The sequence below is a fragment of the Bactrocera latifrons genome, unplaced genomic scaffold (genome assembly GCF_001853355.1).
Source record: "Bactrocera latifrons isolate USDA-ARS-PBARC rearing strain unplaced genomic scaffold, ASM185335v1 scaffold_228, whole genome shotgun sequence".
In the NCBI taxonomy this organism is placed as follows: Eukaryota; Metazoa; Arthropoda; class Insecta; order Diptera; family Tephritidae; genus Bactrocera; species Bactrocera latifrons.
In genome coordinates this window covers 133853-139293 of record NW_017535830.1, presented here as the reverse complement: position 1 = coordinate 139293, position 5441 = coordinate 133853, and positions in this window count along the sequence as shown.

Sequence of the window (5441 nt, the reverse complement as noted above, 5' to 3'; positions counted from 1 at the left end):
AGGTCTGAAGCCACACTGATAAGATCCAATCAGTTTGTTGACGGTGGGCTTTAATCTTTCACACAATACGCTCGATAGAACCTTATATGCGATATTAAGGAGGCTTATCCCACGGTAATTGGCGCAGATTGTGGGGTCTCCTTTTTTGAGGATTGGGCATAGCACACAAAAATTCCAATCGTTGGGCATGCTTTCATCCGACCATATTTTACAAAGAAGCTGATGCATGCTCCTTATCAGTTCTTCGGCGCCGTGTTTGAATAGCTCAGCCGGTAATCCATCGGCCCCCGCCGCTTTCTTGTTCTTCAGGCGCGTTATTGCTATTCGAACTTCTTCCTGGGCGGGCAATGGAACGTCTGCTCCATCATCATCGATAAATAAATGTAGGACCTTCCCTCTACAATTAAAAGCTCATACTCGGGCAGGCTTTCTTGGAGGTGTCTACGAATCAATTTTTCGTAGTACGAAGCGAAAAATACCTTTTGGTGTTTTTGACCTATCCTAATACATATACATGTATGTATATTCTTAGTCTTTTCTACGTAGTACATTTATATTTTGTACTTCGTTAAGTGGAAAATTGAATTCATTTTATGAAAGGCTGCACGCTGCTTGACGAAACACTGACATAACTGACGTGGAAGGTGATGGGAGGAAATTAAGTGTCGGCAAGCACCTAGAGTAAGGTAAAATTAAGCTTCGCCTTGCCAACTGGGCTGTCTTATGCAACCTACAGCAAAGTGGCTGTAATAAGAAGTATGTGAAATCATATGAACATACACACTCATACATACAAGCACAAAACACGCTAACCCCTACAAGTGGCCATTGACTGCACATAAATGAGCACATATGTCGAGCATTTGCATGAAAGTATGACGCCCACAAGTGGCTCAGCTTTGCTCAGTTAATTTCAGCTCAGTTCAGCTCAGCTGAGCTCAATAAAGTATCCAACGAACTGCGGGTTATGTAAGTGGAAGAATGTAATTGACTGTTTGGTGCTTCATATAACAAGACAAAAATCGCAGCGGGTTGAGAACAACCTACAGCTCACAACCAACAATTTTTATAGGCCAAAAGTGGGCCAACTGCAAAACTTTGCTGGAATGTTTATCTTATTTGTTTATTACACGGAAAGCTGTAATAATATTAAGAAGACTTGGTGGTCTTGATTGACTTTTATGGGTCATCGAATGTAAAAGCAGACCTAATGACGTACTCTTAAGCTCTTTTACTTTAAAAAATATGAATATTCAGTTATATGAGAGATATGTGATTTAGTTTTCAGATCTGGCTGATTCCGCCAAATGATTAATAAAATATCGTAGTGCAGCTTTCTATTAAATTTCATTCGAATATCTCAAAGTCTGCGGCAAAAATGTTTATGATCCCTTAGAAACCGGCTCGAAACCTGCTTTAAACTCATAGTCTCTTGGGCAAAGTTCTTCAGGATGATCCGTATACACGGTTTTTCGCTTTTATTTTTTTGGCTGCCTGTAAATCGACCCGCTCTAAAGTATATGCATTTAAAGAAAAAGGGGTCAGCATTCAAAGCAAAATTTCCAACACTTCATTAGGCGCAAAGCTCTCGCCAAGCAAGCAACACTCCATCAAAAAAGCACACACACACTTAGGTTTTTATGCAAATTTGCATGCATTCATACAACATTTGCATAATTCACTACACAGCGGCAGCCACTACGTATACGTGACATACGATGCAATGCACATTAGTGAGGTTACGTATACGCCATGGCAACGAAACTAAAAAGACATATTGATATGTTTAGACATAAGCAATGAAACAGTGTGTGAAATAATCTGGAAAACAATAAATATATGCAGATATGACTGAACATGTTTACTCGCTGCGCCAACTATGCCCGCAATCTTGTTGGCACAGCTTTGAGTGAAAATAAAATTCATGAATTATGCAATAGTAATAGTTGACTGGGCAATTACCAACCATTTGACTCATTCAGCTCTCGCATGCTAAGTGTTGTTGCTTTTCCCACCTTTCTTACTTTTTTGCGCTTTTCTTTGTTCATTTTATGCGCGTGTGTGTGTGTTTGTATGTACAGCAGCACATCTGTCTTAATTCATTGCCAGTCGGCCTTGAAGTATGGCTCACAAATTGATTTGATGTGCTCCATTGAAGCGGATTTTATCGTTGTAAGCAATGAGAATTTCATATGAAGGCATTTACTTGAAATGATGAATTTAAGGTTATTCAAGTACTTGTCAAAGCATTTTATTTCAAGTCTGCTGCTGCTGTTAAGGTAATCCCCAATGACGAGTTCAGCAAAATTCGTCAATCGCTTGCCACAACGTACTGCTATCTGATACGGTAGGAGGAAACTGAGGTTTTTATGTTTTGTCTGGCATATTTGTTGCTCGACATGTGCATGTTTGCGGGACAAAAAGTTGTTGCGAATTGCATATTTCAACGTCATGTTTAAGTGCTCATAAAAACAAACGAGAAGTTGAGTGTTTTTTTGTGCTTTTCTTAGAATTTTCTGTTATTATCTTTTAAGATGTGAAATATTTTCAACTATGTATATATATACTGATTTACATTAGTACTGTCATTGTGACTACCGTTTTCAGGATACATATGTACGATATGTATTGCAGCATAGACAGCTATAATTTTTTCTTTCAACAGTCCTAGTGTTAATAACCCAGTAAGTTGAAATATTCAGAAACCCAAAATCTATACAGAGAATTTTTGCGGAACATAATTACCTATCCATTTAGTTTATAAATCTGATGTTTTCTTTGTTTTCTATATCATAGTGCAAATTCCCTGCAATTTTAGCAAAGACAAAATTCAGAAACTTATTTTTTCTAAATGTATAAGGTACGATTAGTAATTTAATAATAAATATACATCACGTTATGTCAGCTTAACGAGCACTTTGCACTTATCAACGAGGCAAATTAACTTAATCATCGCAATTAGAAGTGTGAATAATCCTGAAAGGTCTCTTCAAACTTTATTATGGCCAGAAAAGTAACTCGCTGGTCACTACTCTTTTAAAATAATATTTTAGTGACCGTCTATATTACGATATTGCGCTGCCATTCGACTACCAAGGGTAGGGAATTGCAACAATAATCCACGAAATCAATTGAGAACAGAACCAGTGCTCAACCCGACAGGGCATAAATATAATAATGCAAATATATATATCATATCTAGTTATCTTTATAAACTGACAAACATTGACAACACCAAATATATAACAATCTGTAGGTATAATAGAAAAATAATTTACTTACCAAAAAGATGATTGGAGTCAGACTGATGATATTAATATTAATTGAAGGAAGCAAAAAAAGTCTCAACGCTAACCATGATATATGGCTTCGGGTTGTGCAAACGCTTGGCAGGAGCTTATGGCTAGCAAGAAGAACATGAAAACGTTTAGCAGCAGAGCGAACAGATTTCCGTTCCTTCGTGTAGAGCCAAAAATATTCCATTTACACACACACACAGAGTTACACATTGTATTTATTTATTTGTAGTAACAGGGCGTTGTGCGAGCAAAACCCTCTATGTAACGGCGTAATAGTAGCGGCTACAGCTGTTTACAAAACCGATTAGGTTGCCTGCCTCTTTAGGCCAATCCGCTTACGTAAATATGAGGTGTTTGATGTGTGTGTATGTATATAGATTACTAGCTGTATTTGTTGTGCCAGATCTTCACGTATACTCAAATATAAGAAAACATTTCTATGGTGGTTATGGACCTCATACTAGGTACGACACTAGTACAGATTCTTCGAAACACTTTCTTCATGCTTTAGAATGCCGGTCGAGAGTGCTGGACTCTAGAGACATTCCTGCAGGGAGCCCATTCTATAATTTATTTGCAGACACTTTTCTCGATATCGTGCAAGCTTTCACAGATGTCCGTCTGGAAGCAGTGGGCCTGGCGATTTTTGAAGTGAAATCGAACCTCAAGCACCTCATATTTATATAGTCTTCTTTGCAGTCATAGCAGGTCACCTAAACTTGGTATCCAACTGGGTAAATAGATGCTGCTTAGCTGTCAACCCAAGTAAAACTTAAATGGTGTTAGTTACTAGCAGGTGTAAGATTTCTATCGTTTCTCTCTCCTTTTTTGGGGGTTCTCATTTTCAACCTGTTGATAAGGTGAACACAGCTTATCCTTAAAAAAAGCTTTCATTGCGTTAATAATACAATTACTGTATTGATTAGTTTATTATATAAGAATGTGCTGAATATATTTAGATTACATATACTGATTGTTGCTAATGAAGAAGGCGGTATTTTTTCATGGATGCACTATGTGGAACCGGTAAAACTTCAACTTCAACAAAGATACGCAGCTTTAGAGCACGTACAGCAATAACACTAAAGTTCGCTTGGAAATTGCCGAAGAGGAAGAAAATTTGTGCATTTTATTACTATATATTTATGCGTGTGTGTGTATATTTCCCTGACACTAGTTCATTAACGTCAACGCTGATGATTGATGAATTGCCCGCAGTAAAATAAAAAAACGCAATGAAACTTCAAATTGACTACTCATCAATGCGGAAATAGGAAGCAAATAGCGAGGTGAAAATGAAAAGTAAAATCATAACAAAACAAAATGGAGAAAACAATATTTGTGAAACAAACGAACGCACAAGTGGTGGGAGTTGGGCATAAAAAGATACAGAATGCTTCGTTGGAAGATTGCAAAAGTTTTTACTGAAGATTTTAGGACCTCATACCGGCATTTACTGAATCTCAACTTCTGTTCTAAGATTGGAATTAGTCGTAGGCAAATTAATTAAGGTAAAATTTTAAATTATAATAAATTTAAATCATCAGAAAGTTCATTATATACTCAGTGAAGTTTCTTCAAAGCAAAATTTGCAAACTTCCTACCGGAACAAATTTTATATAACAGTAAACCGCGATCCTAAAGAATATATATGACTGAAATTTAATAAATGTTTTAAGTCAAAAGGCTTTGTTTGCTACGTCCGGAAAACTCGTTAAATATCGTTCAGCCACCGGACTTATATACAGACATAGGTGTATGTATATGTATATGTATTTATGCTTAAGCACTGTGCACGTGCCATTTTACCCTAATAAACCACTGTTTGCAAGAATAATAATAAAAGCTAGATGGGACTTAAAGAGACCGCAAACAGAGGCAAATGCAAACCAAACCATCAACAATCAGTGGACAGTAGCACTGAGCGTAAGTAGGTCAGCGCTTTTTATTACCGCATATCGGAAATTTTCAGAATTTCACTAATTTCCGTTATTTTTTCATGCAATTATTTAATATTCAAACACAATACTGTTTAGCAGACAAATAGTTTGCACACATTGTTGTTGTTTATTTTCACAAAAGAGGCTTTATTTATCTAAAAAAACAAATAAATATTTTTGAAAAAAAACATATTTTCCCCCT